Source organism: Pelophylax lessonae, assembly GCF_965119305.1.
Source record: "Pelophylax lessonae genome assembly, chromosome: 10".
NCBI lineage: Eukaryota > Metazoa > Chordata > Amphibia > Anura > Ranidae > Pelophylax > Pelophylax lessonae.
The window spans coordinates 174,876,789-174,894,660 of record NC_138777.1 but is presented as its reverse complement, the minus strand read 5'-3'; the positions used below and the strand labels follow the sequence as shown (position 1 = coordinate 174,894,660).

Genomic DNA, 17,872 nt, shown 5'->3' with positions numbered 1-17,872 from the left:
ACAAATATTTTTGTTTTGTCACTGGTGTTAAACTAAACTAATCATGTAAATTTATTTTTTTAATTCAATTTCACAGCTTTAAACATGCAAATAAAATACAACATAGATGACTAAAAGACAATGGAAAAACTGTGATAGTGAAAAGAAGGAGTAATGACAAATTCTTGTGCTGAATAAAACCAACAATCCTGTTTTTATAGAAAGAACAAAAAAATTGGCCAATAACAACAAAAAAATGTGGCAGCAAAGTAGAGAAAATATCTGCTCAGTGTTTCATAAATACCCTCCTTTGTGTTTTCCACATTCCAGCTTACTGCATCACTTAGATTCATTCATTTAACATCCAAGAAGCATTTAAACAACCTGAAATCATCTACATGCTTTGGAAAAGTTAGAGGAGGTGATACGAGGAAGTGGTAGTAGCCAAGGCTGTAATAAAACTATGCTCTTTTGTGGCTATCAGACTGAAGAGTCCAGTGTCCTTTATTACAGTTGCTTGCTCAACTTTCGCACTTGCCTCTCCCGCGCTTCAAATGCTATTTTGGTGTCCATCAGCTCATTGACGGAACGTTTGACTTCAGTGAGATCTCGTTCTGCTTGAGAAAATCGTTCTACCAGGTCCCGGTTTTCATTTCTCAAGTCTTCACAGAGTTGCTTCACCTCATCACTCTGTCGCTGGCATCGGAGTCGTAGCGCTTCTGCCTCTGCTAGTAGGGTTTCGACTGTACGGACCACCCCTTCCAACTGCTCCCGAGACATATCTAAAATCACAAACACAATGGTCTACAAAATAAACTTAACTGGAGTATGCTGTCTATAGGAGACTCTGTCATGGTAAATGTAATTTATCAGCCCTTCTCAGCCATTTTCCTTTTGAGAAACCCTTGCTAACAGTTATATCTATAGCTCATAGCACATTAGCATAATCAGTGTTAGATATAATAAAAATAATAGGAAAAGTGAATGTGATGTATTAAACACCCAAGGGGGATTATGTTTGTAACATATGCCAAAGTCCTTGTACCCACACAAAATGCTTTAATTACTGTGCCACCAGCAAGAGTCTAACAGACACACACAAACCTCAGCACAATCATTTTTAGAAAATCCTTAGGTTTTACATATTTTTTCTGAACTCACGTCCATAGTTCAACTCTGCTCTTCCCTTCTCCCTTCTCTTCTTATCCCACACCTCCACACCCCCATCCGTAGCTCACCTTTGCCCCCCCCCCCCAATCCGCAGTCAACCTCTCGCCTGCTTTCTCCTTCCTTCCAGCAGCTGGATTGGCTCTATTACCACCTGTAGTGCACATCTGCAGGCTTTTCTACTTTTGCATATACCTCTGCCTTCTGCCTCGTTGCACATTGTAGGAAGAGCTGCCAAGTGGATCCACCACAAATTCTCTGCAGTCGTGAAGTAAACATGGCGGACAGCAGTGCTCTGATTTGGAAAAAATATGCTGATATAGAAAATCAGATAGAAATCAAAACTCATGATTTACATGCTTGTCCCAGATTAGGGTCTCAAAATACCAAAGCCAGAGACTGCCAGGCAACTATCATTTTCAGAGGGAGGTCAACATTGTCATCTTTCTTATTTCTTGACAACAGATCTCCTTTAACGGCAACACCTTCACTGTAGTCTTAATAGCAAGGTTACATACATTCCCACTTGATAAATCGACAACTACTTGGTAGCCCATACAGTCTCTTTTTTTTTTATAAATGGCACTAACCTATGCTGAAAGACATATTTACAAGGAGGGGTCAACAACGGCAAATTGTGTGCTTCCTTAGTACACAACATAAATGAGCAGTTATATATTGCTTAATGGTTTACATATGTCCTATAGCCTTCCAATAAACTCTGCTGAGGGTTGAGCAAACCAATACTGCACCATAGTAACAGTCAAGAATACACAGCATACATTGGTGATGGTGAAAGATGATAATATCACCTTGACAGTGGTTAGGTATATTGTACTCATACATTTTCTATACTTTTATTGCATTATATAAGATTTTAAATTACTGTCTGGACTTTAACCATTCTATCCTCAAATTCCTCTTGTTACATAATAATTTGATAAGAATGAATACATAAATAAATGTTAATGATAGGTCTACACTTAAAGACCAATATATTTCATCATTCACTATAATACAGAACAGCAGGGTCTGAAATAGTATAAAACAGCAGGTTATTTAAGGTGAAGATATAGGGTGGGTCATTTAAACATACACTTGCTAGGGTTAATAGGTACATGTGTTTATCACAAGGAAAGACACCTTTAAAAAATCATGATGTATTGATTAATGTTTCCGGTCTTTGCAAATAGGAAAAAAAATATTCACAGACTATTGCCCCTTAAAGACATTGGCTTTTTTCTAATCCCACCCTCCCCTAGATTAATGCCATTTAACCAATTCACTTTAATCATAAACATCTTCAAAAATGAATGACAAATCTGTCATGTAGCTCTAAAGTAATAACAAAGCATAATGAAATTTAAAAGTAGAGCAGGCTCACCTGATCCAGCCCTAGCTTCCTTTATGTATTGCATATTGCAAAAATGAGATCTCCCTGCTATAATTCCAAATGCCGTTCCCAACCACCTTTCCTTGTTCCTGCTCCTTACATTAATCCTTCCTAATATAAAATAAACTAAAAATAAAAAACAGGGACTAAGACTTCCTATAATGGATACATACATCAGGAACGTAAGTGCACTGACAGTATTTCAGAGATATAAAAAATTGTTATGTGGATTAAATCTCCAGCCTTCACCAAAAACTGAAATGTTAATTTTGTGTCCACAGGCCCTTTAAAAAATGGACAGGCTACTATTAGGGTTGTGTGAGAAATATATACTGTATGTAACTTCCAAATAATGCTTTGGATTTGAAATAAGTGCTAAGAGCAAGGATATTACCAATATTTTTCTTTTTTTTCAATGAAACAAATCTGTCACAAATGAGATAAGATTATAGTGTTGTAGCAAACACTTACGGTAAGTAATGTATATTTTTAAATATATGGTAACATGAGCACCTTTTATTTAAATTCCCAACTAACTCTATTAAAATTGCCTTTTTCTTTATATTTTTATTACTTATTCATTTTTTTTTTTAAATTGCGTACTATCTTTAGAAAATGAAAATCAAAAAAAATGCCAACTGGTAATTTCTGTATCATATTTATGGCAATTGTTCTACAATAATTTTGTAGTTATTGTACAAAGCAAAAAAAAAGACTAATAAAAAAGAAAGGGTATTGCTGTAGGGTAGAATAGTTTGTATATTAACATTGCCCTTTGCCTTACACAAAATATTAGCATCTGTACCACAAAAACTTACTGTGGACAAAAGGTGATAAGGAAAAAAAAATGTCTGAAAAGCAATGAATGTGCTTCACATTGGGAATAGTAGGGACGTTGGATAGACTGGTGTCATGCTTGTCTTTGGGTTCATTTAGAAAAAAGATGGTAAAATAAGAGGTTTAGTAAGGCGAAGCAAAAATATGGGGAGCGTCTTACCGTAGAAGCGGCTGCTTTGCTTCAGGTAGATGTTGAGTTGAGTTAATGGGTCCAGCTTGGTCAGTGTATGCCTCAACGGCTTCCTTGGTGTTCTTATTTTTTTTTATAATGTGTACAATTCTTTGCCCTTTGTCTTGTCAGTTTCTGCTGATGTCACTCTTCTTACCTCATTCCTTCATCAATGACCTCTACACCTCTTCTCTTAATGTGATCAATTTGTTGTCACTATATGCATCATAGTTCCTTTACCACCTTCTGTTTGCCCCCTTTCCCTCTCTCTTTGTCTTCTGCCCTTTGTCACAATCTCATTCTCTCCCCCTTTGTCATAATCTTTACATTAATCCCTCTCTTCTCATCCCAATCCCTGTAGATCCCCAGCTGTTTCTTACGTGGAGGTGATCGTCATGCTAATCCTGCTCACGCCATCTTGTGTTTGTTACTTGGCCTTCTATCTACTTATGTCTATAGAGATTTCAGCTTTGTTGCTGTCATACACAATTATATTGTGTTACTAATATAACAGACCTAGTTAAGTGGATAATCATAAACAAGTGATTATCTCAAGGTGTGTGTGTGTATTTGCATAGTTAACATACATGCACATATTAGAGGTTTTGAGGTTCATGGCCAAAGCTTTGCAAGTATACAGTATCTCACAAAAGTGTGTACACCCCTCATTTTTTTGTAAATATTTTATTATAACTTTTCATTTGACAACACTGAAGAAATGACACATTGCTACAATGTAAAGTACATTTTGTATAACAGTGTAAATTTGCTGTCCCCTCAAAATAACTCAACACACAGCGATTAATGTCTAAACCGCTGGCTACAAAAGTGAGTACACCACTAAGTGAAAATGTCCAAATTTGGCCCAATTAGCAATTTTCCCTCCCGTGTCATGCGACTCATTAGTTTTACAAGGTCTCAGGTGTAAATGGGGAGCAGGTGTGTTAAATTTGGTGTTATCACTCTCACTCTCTTATACTGGTCAATATATTTATATTTTTTTAGCAGAGACTCTGGAGAATAAAATGGCATTGTTGCAATATATTTATGTCATGTATAAAAAAACGTGTAGCACTTACAATAATGTGTCAAGTAAAACTTAAATCAGTGAAACCATCATGCTAAATAAGTACCAAGTCCAAAAAAAGTTCATATATGAAAAGATTTAGAAAAAACTTGTGCATAAAGGAGAACCACAAGTCCCTCCATGACAGACGAGAGAAAGCCACCAGTGGGATAGCACAAAAAAGGTGAATGCCAGAGGCTGTTGGCTATCCAAATGAATGGAAAAGCCAAAAAGTGCTTGTAAACAGTTGTAGACCACCGGATAAAAATCATCTGACTCAGCTGCTCAGGACAACTCACAGGAGGGCATATAGGGCACATGGGGTCCATATACATGAGGAAGTAACACATAGCGTAATATTGTTTAAAAAAATGCATTTATTTTAACGGTAGTGCACTTATATGTAACATGAGAACGTCAGGCATAAAAACAGTCTCTCCAGATAGCAATAGGGAAGTAACCGACACAGCGTTCGTTTGTTTAAGCCAGCTTGGGGGCGTGGTCGTAGAGTCTGGTCCAGTTCAACGTACGTTTCGTCACAAGATTGACGTCGTCAGGAACGGCGCGGCCACGATCGCCGCACTGCAAGTCAGTGGTACACTGACGAGCGCCCCACTGCAGCCAGCACCTGCTCGACACCAGATTGTAGGCCAAGATTACCATATATAGGACAATCATTTAAATGAACCCCATGAGGTCTCAATAAACACTGTTATCTCCACCAAGACCCCTGTGGCGGACAACAATGCTACCAATTCTGTGGAAAATTTTGAAAACCTAGGCATTCACCTTGCAGCGAAACAGCTCCAAACAAGAACTAGAAACAAGAACAAAGTATGTGACAGGCCAAAACCTGAAAACGGGACAATGTTGGACCAAACAATAGATTGGTAAAAGTGGCACAATGTCGAGCAAAAACATGCTTAATAGGGGAGATTGAACCTACAGATCGGTAATGCCCTACATTGTTCCCCTATACATGAATGATAAGAATGAAGGGAACTGAAACCAACTGTCTCAGGTAATACCAACAACCAGCATAGACCATGAAAACTGAAACAATGAATTCTGTCAAATGCAAAGGAAAATTCTCCCCACAGTGTCAGAATTCGGCGTGGCAAGAGGCTCAATAAACAAACGAGTCAGCAATGATCTAAAGTAATGTTGGCGAGAAACATTAAATCAGAACAAAAGGTGAGGACGTACATATAGCAAAAATGTTAATGATTCCCAAAGCCATCTCTCTCATCCGAAAAACCCATCCCATGGGCAGCAATGGCTGCGCCAATGAGGAAAGAGAATGTAGGAAAAATCAGTAGGAGGCAAGACCAGCTGGGAAAAGAAAAGGAGGAAGGCCCGAAAATATTGGAATTTGCTGGGGTTGGAAGAATCAGTGTGAGATCAAAACCAAGAATTCCGTGATCAGCACATTCTCTGAGTTACACCAACTGAGCATTTATCCTCAGCGACAAGTTCACTAATCCTAAAGGTGCCAAAGAATGCCCAAGAAAAGGCAACTAGAAACAAGAGAGCCCTAAATGCAAAAACAGACAGAGGGCAAAATGGAGAGGATGTCGCTTAAGTTGTGCACAGAAAACAGGTGCCACGAATCAGGAAAGTAAGTCAGATCTTTCCAACCCTTTAAAACCCTCTGGATAAGAAAACTTTGGGGATGTCCTCCTAGCTGAATAGTCTGAAACACACAACACAGCAGAGAGAGCGGTACCCACTGTCAAACCAGCCACAACTATATCCTGCAGGTAGAGAGGTAGGAGAAAAGTGCCAGATGCCTGTCCCACAGGAAGAAAAAGAGAACTCCTTGCCAGGTGAAGGCACCAATTCATCCAAAATTCGCTGGCAGATTACCCAGGAGTTCTGGGAGAGAAAACACGGACGGGGTCCAACAGGAGTCAGAAACAAGGCTACACAAATAACCTTGGACAAGGAAGACCCACAGCGATTTAAGCTAAGGAGCAGAAGCAAGTGAACTGTGAACAAGAGGACAAATCAGCAATGGAATTAGCTACATCTGAAACCAAATGGTCAACTGAAGACATCTAAGATCCAGAAAAACTCAACTGGGAGAACCAAGGTGGAGAGCGTGCAGAGGGGCAGTTAACCACTTGTACCACAATAAGCTGTCTTTAAATGCCTGTGCTGCATTTTTTCCACCGATAATTCCACTGTCACCACATTGGGGAAGAGCTCTAACAGCATCATGTTACACAACAAATAGAATTGGGCTCATGAAGCCAGCCAAGGCTCAGCAGACCAGTCACCCTGGAAGAAATGCCAAAGCTACAGGAGCTGAATGCAACTGTGTAAAACTCCAGCTGTGAGTTCAGCAATTTCTCCATTTATCAAAGAATGACTATTAGAGTGCAAGGACAACTTGCACTTCCAAGTCATCACACATAGGTCTGATCATTTTTACGTAGTTACGTGTATCTGATATACATCTGATACATGCCCATCAGAAGTATGAAGAATGTGAAAACAAGATGGCCCAAAAGGATTGAACTACTACAGCCAGAGTTTTATAGAGTCCCTTGCAAATTTAACCAAGGACTGAAACAAATGAACCCCAGGAAGTCCACAGAACATCTATATCATGTCAATCTCAATGCTAAAAAGGATAGAAGATGGGCAGGACCTTACCTGTTGTTGGGATGGAACAGTCACAGTGTACTGGAAAGAGGCCAAAGGCAGACCTGATGTCGGCCTTCACCAAAAGGGTAGAAGCACCAAAGAACTCAGCAAAGAAATTGCTGTATCAAAAGTGGGGTATTAGTCCCAGGATTTCTCCTGATCAATACCACCAATAACTGACAAGCCTTTTTTGGGTACCACAACAAGTGAAAGCCACAAGGAGCATTAGGGGCCGCATGAAAGGGATCCAAAATCCCCAAATAAAATTGGATTTTTGTAAGATCTTACCGTAAAATACTTTTCTCTTAGCTCATTGACAGACGTAGTCCTCTTTGATTCACATCAATTGGGTTATGCTGCCTCCGCAGGAGTAGGACTAGGCAGAAAGAAAAAACGTTCTGGCTCCACCATAGGGGCAGTCCCAGAGGGTATATCCTCTTCCTGTCTGCTACAGAGAATCAGTTCTGTTACGAAGCAGTGTCAGAGAATTTAACCCAACCCAACTCAATGATAGAGGGGCGGGTACTACGTCTGTCAATGAGCTAAGAGAAAAGGATTTTACAGTAAGATCTTACAAAAATCCAATTTTCTCTGTCGCTCATTGACAGACGTAGTCCTCTTTGATTCACATCAATTGGGACATCCAGAAGCAGTGCCACAAATGAGGGGTGGGATTGACAGAAATCAAAATCCAATCTAGAAGGCCCAACCGGAGCCAACCAGAAGTATCAAGGGACTCATCGAGCAAACAGATGAGACCTACCCAACAAACCCTCGAGGTAGACCAACAGTCTCCTCAAACAGCGGCCTGCAGGAACCTTGTGGCCAGAAGAGGCATCTGACGATGCCATCACATAAACCTTATACAATATTGTAAAGGTATGAACCGACGACCAAACAGTCGCCTTGAAAATCTGAACCACTGACGCCTGAAGGCGGAAGGTCCAGGAAACTCTAAGCGCCCGAGTAGAATGCGCCTTAACAGGGAACGGGGGATCCCGACCCTTAGATAGAGTAAGCCTATATCAACGTCTGTCTGATCCATCTAAAGATGGTCGCGGCAGAAACAGGCAACCCCTTCTTAGGGCCATCCGTGATCACAAACAGTGAATCCGTCTTACAAAATGAATCCGTAGTATTCAAATATATCCTGATCGCCCGAACTACCTCCAAGAAATGCAACGCAATTCTCGAAGATGATAGGGCTTAGGACATAGGAAGACAATACAATGTCCTCATTCAAATGAAACTTTGAAACCACCTTAGGAAGGAAGGGTGGATTCGGATGAAGAACAACCTTATCCCTATGAACCACCAGATCTGGGGAACAACAGGATAATGCAGCCAGTTCTGACACCCTGCGAGCAGAAGTAATGGCCACCAAGAAGGCCACCTTCTGGGATAAAGTAAGCAAGGGAATCTCCCTGATATTTTTAAAGGGAGGTGTCTGAAGAACCGACAGCACCAAATTAAGATCCCAGGATGGTAACGGCGCGCGCACTGGCAGAGCCAGGTGTCGCACCCCCTGGATGAAATTCCGCACCAAGGAATGAGTAGCCAAAACCTTCTGAAAGAAGATAGCTAATGCTGAAAACAGACCCTTGAACACTCAAGGCCAACTTCTGCTCAACTCCCTGTTGCAGAAAAAGCCAATTTTCGGGCTACCAAATAAAGACGTGGAGGGAACCCAAGGGATTCACACCACGCAATATAAGACTTCCATGTACGATGATACATCTTTCTGGAAGTCGCTTTCCTTGCTTTAACTAGAGTAGGAATAACTGAAGCTGACAATCCCTTGTCCTTCAGCACCTGGGTCTCAATAACCGGGCCGTTAAAGCCAGCCGTAAAGCAGGATGAAAGATCGGTCCCTGCGACAGCAGATCCTCCGTAAGAGGAAGTCGCCAAGGAACGTCTGTGACCAGCCTGACCAGGTCGGCGTACCAGGCCGACTAGGCCAGTCCTGATCTACCAGGATAACTGGGATTCCCTCCACCTCTATCCTGCGAAGAAGCTTCGGCAGTAACTTGAGAGGAGGGAAGTAGCTGATACTGCCCCCACGGGGCGATCAGCATGTCTGCGGTGTCTGCTAGAAGATTGTGGGAGCGAACCACAAACCTCCGCACTTTCCTGTTGAGCTGAGATGCCAACAGCTCCCATTCGGAGTGCCCCAACGGGGGCACAGTTGGTGGAATATCCCTGGATAAAGAGATCATACCCCTTGATCCAGAATCTGACGGCTGAGATAATCTGCCTGCCAATTCACCCCCGGAATGAATACCGCAGAGAGAGCTGGAACATTTGTTCCGCCCAACGAAGAATGCTGGCCACTTCTATGGCCGCCAGGACACTCCTGGTGCCCCTTTGATGATTGACATAAGCCACTGCTGTGGCATTGTCCGACTGGATCCGAACCGGGCTGCCCTGGAGCTGCTCGGTCCAGTGAATCAGACAAAGTCTGATCGCTCTCAGTTTCAATACATTTATCGGTAACCTGGACTCTTCCAGGGACCAAAACCCCTGAGCCGAGAATTTCTCCTCACCCGGATAGACTGGCATCCGTGGTGATAAGCGTCCAAATATTGGTAGGAATGACTTCCCCTGGCTGAGCATCGGAGACGGAAGCCACCAGACCAGGGACTCCCTGGTCCGCTCGCTCAGCCGGATCCGATTGTCCAGGGAATCTGGATTTCGGTTACACCTGAGAAGAATCTCTCCTTGAAGGATTCGGGTATGGGACTGGGCAACTGGTACTGCTTCAAAGGAAGCCACCATCAAACCCAGGACCCTCATGCAAGCCTGGATGTGTCTAAAATTAGACCCAAATATTCCAGCCTTCTGGTGGGAACCAAAGATAACTTCTGCAGGTTCACCAGCCACCCGAACTCTTGCAAAGAGGTCATGGTGATCTCTAAGTTTAGTAATAGAGTCTGCAGAGACTCCACACGGAGCAGAAAATCGTCTAGGTGACCTAGAATCGATATGTCTCGTTGTCGTAACAACGTCAAGACTGGGGCCCACACCTTTGTGAAGACCCGGAGAGTCGAGGCGAGACCAAGGAGTAACGCCAGAAACTGAAAATGGTACTCTTTCTACGGAAAAACGCAGGAAACGCTGATGTCCTGCATAAATAAGAAAGTGAAGATAGGCATCCTAGATGTCTATGGACGCCAGAAAATCCCCCTGATGCAGGGAGGCCGCTACTGTGCGAATGGACTCCATCTTGAATTTTTGTACCCTGACAAAAAAGATTAAGTGCTCTTTAGTCCAGAATTGGACGCACTTTGCCCTCTTTTCTGGGTATTGTGAAAAGGTTCGAATAGAACCCTTGAAATGCTCTGTCCAAGGAACGTGGACCACCACTCCTTGTTGCATTAAATCCGTGACTGCCCCCCGTAAGCTCTTAAGCGATCCGGGGATAGTCGAATATTGCGGAAACCGGCGAAGACGTCCCCCTGCCCCAGCTATGGGCGGGGGCGCACCTTCAGGCTTTAGTAGTCTTATCTTCAGGTCTGGAAGAGCCGGGCTTTTGCTTGCCCGACCAGCACCCCTTAAAAAAACCTCCCGAAGGAGTTTTGGCGCACTTTGCTTTTTTCGCCCGTGGGCTGAAAAAGCTTTTTATGAGCGGAAAAAGAAGGCCCCCGCCTCTGACGGGATCTTTTACCCTTAGTACTTGGTGGCAAGAAAGTACTCTTTCCTCTAGTGAGATCCTTAATAATCTCATCTAAATTGGCCCCAAGATAGGCGCACACCCTGAAAAGGGAGATTTAACCAAAGCTGCCTTGGAGCCTTGGTCTGCCGACCAATATTTTAGTCACAGTGTACGCCTGAGGACCACTGCTGAAAACTGATGCTCGCCCCAATAGTGGAGTGGCGTCTAGTGCAATGTCGCAGACAAACTGTAACTCTTGTATCATCTGTTCCACCAGATCTGATACCGCCTGGGGGATATCTCTCCCCTCTAAGCCACTTGGTCCATTCTAGACCAGTAGCAATTACTGGTCTGAAAGCTGACCCAATTAGGGAAAGGATGGCGCGAGACACAGTTTCCACCTTACGATCATCTTTAAAGGATGGAGCATCCTCCAATAGGATAACCGTAGCTTTGTTCAATCTGGAGATTGGAAAATCCACCACAGATGGTACTATCCATCTCTTGAGGAGTGATTCCTCGAACGGATAACGCCTATTAATGCGTTTAGGAAATAGTAGGGGCTCGTCCTAGATGACCCCATACCTCCTTAGTTACATTACCGAAACACTTGGGTGAGGAAAATACTTTCGCCATCTTGGTGCGTCTCTTAGTACCAAATGGGATCTCAGTATCAGCTACTTTTGATGGTGTAACCTCCGAACAGATACAATTAGTGCGTTTACTAACGCTTCCTCCCGGGCTATGGTAGATGCCGAAACATCTTCCTCACTGTCTGAAGAGACAGTACCCGAGTCACCAACCCCAGATGAGGTACCTGCAACTGCAGGAATAGGCTCAGACTGAAGTTTCAGATGAACATGGGGATAGGCGGGGGTCGCTTCCTTGCGCCCTGTCCCTGACAAGCCAATTCCACCCGGGATAGACAAAAAATCTACAAAAACTGCTGACAATGACTCACTATTAAGTGGGGAACTGGAGGGTCCTGCAGCCACTTCGAGGGGATCAGGTGGAGATACATGTGGCAGGGTCCATGTTAATCCAGGACACTTTGCCGGTAAAAAAGAAAAAACATTTTTTTTACCTCTTTTTTTTTTTTTTTTAATATAAAAAATACCTCTTTTAATTCACCAGCGCAATCGCGCCCCTCAGCGTACCTGCTTAGGACCCCCAGAGAGAGAGAGAGACCCCAAGGGCTCATCACCAGATGCAAAGAAAAAACTGCTGTCAGCATTGTCTTGTGCAGACTGGAAGTCTTGCACTAGATTTCCCGGGTGAAAGGAAGTGGCTCCGCCCCCTGTGTACGCCTTCCGGCGTTCCCAGCTGCTCCTCGAGGTTTGCTGGGCACATCAAACATGGCCGCCCCCATGCAGGAGACAATAGGCTACGAAAAAATGGCGGCCTGCGTGACCTGCGGGCGGCTTGTGTAGACAATGCAGACATGCGGTCTACAACAAAATGGCGGCGGACTGCCGATCTAGCGTGGCTCTTCCAGTACAGCGGCCTGAATGCTTTGAAAACAGCTGATGGCGGCCTGTCGGCCTGCGGGAGTATGCGATCTAAGGTAGGCTATACCTCTTATGTGTTTACTATAGCAAATCGAACTCGGCTTCCTTGCTAGAGAACCCAAGACTTGCTGAAGTATCAGCTCCCAAACCAAGCCTGCTGGAGTGTCAGCTCCTAAACCAAGGTTGCTAGAGTGTCAGCTCCCAAACCGAGGTTTGTTTAAAGTGTTAGCTCCCAAACCAAGCCTGCTGGAGTGTCAGCTCCCAAACCAGATCACACTATCACAGGGGATATGTGAACATGTCATAGGCTACAAGGGGGAACTTTAATGTCAGAAAGGATCCGACCATACACAGAGGGGCCCATATCCCAAAGACCCCACAGGGAGGAAAGGGGGAACATTTACTCACCATACCGAACCGACAGGCACCCTCTCTTCACAATACCCTCTCCACTGGGGTGGGGGGTTGTTGACCACTCCGGACGCCTTGACTCTCTGGTTCCTGGCGTCCAAGCGAGACCTTTTAACTCGCAAGGTCAGTCCCTCCAATGGGACTATGTCGCGGCCGACCCAGCGCGGAGCTCTGGTCTGCACGCGCTCGTAGGCTGAACCGGGGTGACCACTGGATCTCAACATCCAGCCCGTCGCCCGGTCCCGCATACTTACTTGAATGTGTCGCGGCCGACCAAGCGCGATGCAATGGTCTGCGCGCGCTCGTAGGCCGGCTGGGGTGACCACTGGATCTCAACATCCAGCCCGTCGCCCAGATCCGGCGTGATTTGCTTGAAGATCTCACAGGAAAACTGGAGACAAAAAAAAAAAAACTACCTAAAAGAAAAAATCTTTCTGAAAAATCTTGCCAGGACCAGAGATCCCAGCAAGGAACTTAGGTCCATACTTACAGAAAAAAACTGATTCTCTGTAGCAGACAGGAAGAGGATATACCCTCTGGGACTGCCCCTAGGGTGGAGCCAGAACGTTTTTTCTTTCTGCCTAGTCCTACTCCTGCGGAGGCAGCATAACCCAATTGATGTGAATCAAAGAGGACTACATCTGTCAATGAGCGACAGAGAAATTCAGATTGTAGGATTCAAGCCTTCCTTTCAAAGAGGGTACTGATCTAGCCAGTGCAACATCCTTGAAACATTCACTGGCATCTTCTATCTTAAGAGGTTCGAACTTGGACCTAGTTTGGCAGGTGGTATATTCCCTATTCAGAAAGAGTCGACTGCTGGGTGGGCACCACCGCCAAGGGAAAAGTCGTGTTTAAAGTGACATGCGATGTACCGCACACAGTGGCTTTCCTTAACCACCTTAGCGGTAATCCCGAGCGTGACTCGGGGTTGGTTTTTCATATCAGGAGCGGTAACCCCGAGTCACGCTCGGGGTGGATTGCAGAGAGCGCAGCGGAGCTTCTCTTACCTTATCCTGGCGATCCAGCAATGATCTCTCATTGCTGCGACCGCCAGCCGAGAGTCCCGCCGCTCCTCCGTTCCTCCGTCGGTATGATCACTTCCTAGTTCCGTTCCCTGCAGCAGCAATGCTGCATGGGAGCGGAACTAGGGAGGGAAATTCAAAAAAAAATACGTTGCACAAAACACAAAACACACTTTATATTATATATATATATATATATATATATATATATATATATATATATATATATATATATATATATGCATATATATATGCATATGCATATAAATATATATATATATATGCATATGCATATATATATATATATATATATGCATATATATATATACACTGGTATATATATATATGCTTATATATATATATATATATATATATATATATATATATATGCATATATATATATATATATATATATATATATATATATATATATATATATAATATGCACACACATATATATATATATATATATATATATATATATATATATATATATATATATATATATATATATATAAAATTATATTATTGATTCAATTATAATTCATGCGTTATATATTATATATATATATATATGTGTGTGTATATATATATATATGTTTATATATATATATATATATATATATATATATATACATACACACACACACACACATATATCTATATATAATATATAATGCATGAATTATAATCTAATCAATAATATAATTTTATTATATATATTATATATTAAATAATAAAATTATATTATTGATTCGATTATAATTCATGTGTTTCAAATTTATCACATCTGGGATGTCTACTAGAGTCTTGTTTTGGTCAGGTTTAAGTCAGTAATTACTAAGAATTGTAGGCCTATAATACATAACGCCAAATTTCCATGAAAAGAATTGTACCGCTTTTGGTATGTAATTCCAGACATAATCATACCGCCAGGGAGGTTAAACAGCCAGCAGTTGCCTATTTGTATATCGCTGATGTTCTGTGTAGGTGACTGACAAGAAGATGGCCTGTGTAGGCACAGGAGTAATAACCATATGCAGAGTAAAAGTCAGCACAAGAGTGAATAAAGTTGGAAGCTAGCTACGCAGGTCAATATACATATGCCATAGACTAACATTTCAGCAGTCAAAAAGCAGTTCTTTCCAGGCAGCCATTTTTAGGCAAAACTGGGTATCAAAATTAAACAACACTGCCCTCCCTAAATTTTGTAGACCTCCCAACTGAGATCCACATAACTGAATAGGGAAGGGACTAATTCTGGAAATAATTTACAGAGCATTGCAACGGCACAGAAACCAGTTCCTAAAAGTACAAGGAAGCTGCTTTGATTTGTCACCCTCAATATTAACATCAAGATGTTTTCATTTGTCAGCTGTCTGTGTATCAAAAAGCACCAGAGTCAGCACATTATAAACTCATGGTGCCATTTTTTTAAAATGTAGCACTGACCCCGTAAGGACTGCCAGAATCCACTTTTTGGGTCCCCCTAAGTTACCAACATACACTTCTTTAGTTCTCTTTCTTTGGCTTGTTTCAATAATCAGTCCAGGTGTCAGTGGCGGCTGGTGCGTTGGGGGCGCAGGGACGCTGCCCCCCTATCCATGCGTCCGGCCCCCTAATCTACATGCGGGGCACCGGACGCATGGAGTTCAATGGGTTTTTTTTTTTTAATCACCTGATTAGAGCCAGAGGCTCTAATAGGCTTCAGAAAAGGGTGGACCCAGGGGCACAGAGCAGTGCGCCCTGAGCCCACCCATTGTGTGACAATAGCGAATGAAAATTCGTTATTGTCACACGGATCCTCCTCCTGGTCAATCAGGAAGCGGGTCTGAGACCCGCTTCCTGGTTGGCCGAAAGGCGAACGCATGCCATTGGCCGAGGAGGAGGCAGGAGGACTCAAGGAGACGCGGGGAACTGAGGAGAAGCCGCCGCTGCAGGTAAGTCTCTCTGCATTGAAGGGGGCACGCTGGTCACTCTGCATTGAAAGGGGGCACAATGATCTCTCTGCATTGAAGGGGGCACGGCACGCTGGTCACTCTGCATTGAAGGGGGCACGCTGGTCTCTCTGCATTGAAGGGGGCACGCTGGTCTCTCTGCATTGAAGGAAAAAGAAAAAGAAAAAGAATTAGCTGGCGCTCTGGTCTAGTGTGATACGGTAAATGTGAGGATGTGACAAGATCTCAATGATGCAATAAAATGATAAAAAAGGTTACCTATATGACAAAATGCAGAAAGTAAGTGAAGTCCATAAGGTGAATAAACCATAAGGATAATTGGCTGGGGGATGGATATGAATCTGCACAAAGGGCCAGCTCCACCACACAGGAAGTCAATCTGTGAACAATGCAAAAGAAAAAACGGGCGAAGCGCCTCTAAGTGCAGTATTTTTATTAAAGTCTAGGCACACAAATACATGGCAACTCACAGGAAAGTTGATTATAGTCGGCTCAATGCGGAGTCAAATGGTGAGCTGTCCATAACGTCAATGCCAAGAGGGAGGATAAGATGGGAGAGTCCTTTCCGGTGGATGGAGATGGAGGACAGGAAGATGCCGGCTGCTGTCTTCCGGGACCGGCTCGTTCTCTCGTAGCAGGCTAGGACACATCGTCAACCGCATGACGTCAGCAGAGTCAAGGTGTACACGACGCGTTTCAGAGCATGCGTCAAGCTCATGGGGAGCATGCGCGCTCTTTTCTCAAGTGTTCATACAGAGACCACTCTGAGCCAGGAGATTATATACACGCAATCTATCGGTGGGAGTGTACAAAGGACAGGCGACCAATGCGGATACATGGCGGCCATATTAAAAGAAACCAAGCCCTTATAAGCTGCGATGTAGTAATACAGACATATTAAATACTCATGATATTAAAATAAAGGAATCATCTATATATAATATGTGATGATATAACATAAGATAAAATAAAGTACTGTTGTGTATTGGTTACTATAGCACTGGTCTCTCAATGGGTTAGTAAATGAAAATATGATGAAAAAAGCTAAAGAAATCCATAATGAGAATAAAATAAACTAGATGTGTATAGCCTGAAAAACAATTATATAAGATATCAGCAGATGGAGGTATTCATGAAATACAGTCACGCAAGATAATATAAAAATGGCGTGCCGAATTATAAAATATTAAAATATTAAAAAATGTAAAAAAAATATATATATATATGAATTAGATGGAATTATAAAAATGTATATGGATATATAAAAAGTAGATGGGACCAAGTAAATAAGTAATAAAAGTATATACTAAAATGTCATCATATATATATTTTTTTATTATTATTACACATATATTAAAAACCTATGAATGAGAATGACATAAAAGCATGTGTGATATGTTTATAAAATGGTACTAATTTCAAGTTCCTCTTTTAGGCCGTGAGGCTTTAGTGTATTCAAAGAAAAGATCCAAAATGTCTCGCGCTCACAGAGTCTAGAAAAACGTTGGGCCTCTGGCAATTTATTGGATATGGCCTCGATAATCTCTAAAATATTTTTTTAATATATTTTTTTAATCCAGAGCCTGCAGATTGAAGGGTTACACCCTGTTTGTTTCAGTTATTGTCTTACTGATTGTTTGTATAGTATTTTTGTTAGTCCTTTTTTTTAGGCTTTGCCTGGCCTAAATTCTTTGAAATACCTCATGTTTGTCGGTAAGTGCTGGGTGAGCAAGGTGTGTCATCTTTAAGAGAAATCACAAAACAATTCAGTGGCGCCTCTAGGGGTAGTGCTACATATATACTTGCATCTCCTCCCACCATCCCAAGTGGAGACAGGCGTATTGCAGTGGCCATTAAAGACAAAAAAGTTGTCACATGCAATTTCCAAAAGCTGAACTAAAAATTCACTATAGGTTTGGGCCAAAGAGTGTTGTCTATCCAGCTACTGTGCCACTGCATGTACCCCTGCCCTGTGGGGAATTTAGGTATACAAAGACTTATTGTCATTACCCACAAGAAGACATTCTTCAGGGATCCACAAGCTCTACAGCTGCCTGA

At 42.5% G+C, this 17,872-nt stretch overlaps 1 long non-coding RNA gene across 1 annotated transcript; it reads right to left on the bottom strand.

Moving 5' to 3' along the window:
* Positions 1-322: 322 nt before the first annotated feature.
* On the bottom strand, positions 323-3,994 carry LOC309565651. The gene is made up of 2 exons (XR_014225822.1): positions 3,537-3,994; positions 323-761 (listed from the first exon to the last, which is right to left on the bottom strand). It is a non-coding gene; the product is annotated as an uncharacterized lncRNA (long non-coding RNA).
* Between the last annotated feature and the right edge of the window lie 13,878 nt (positions 3,995-17,872).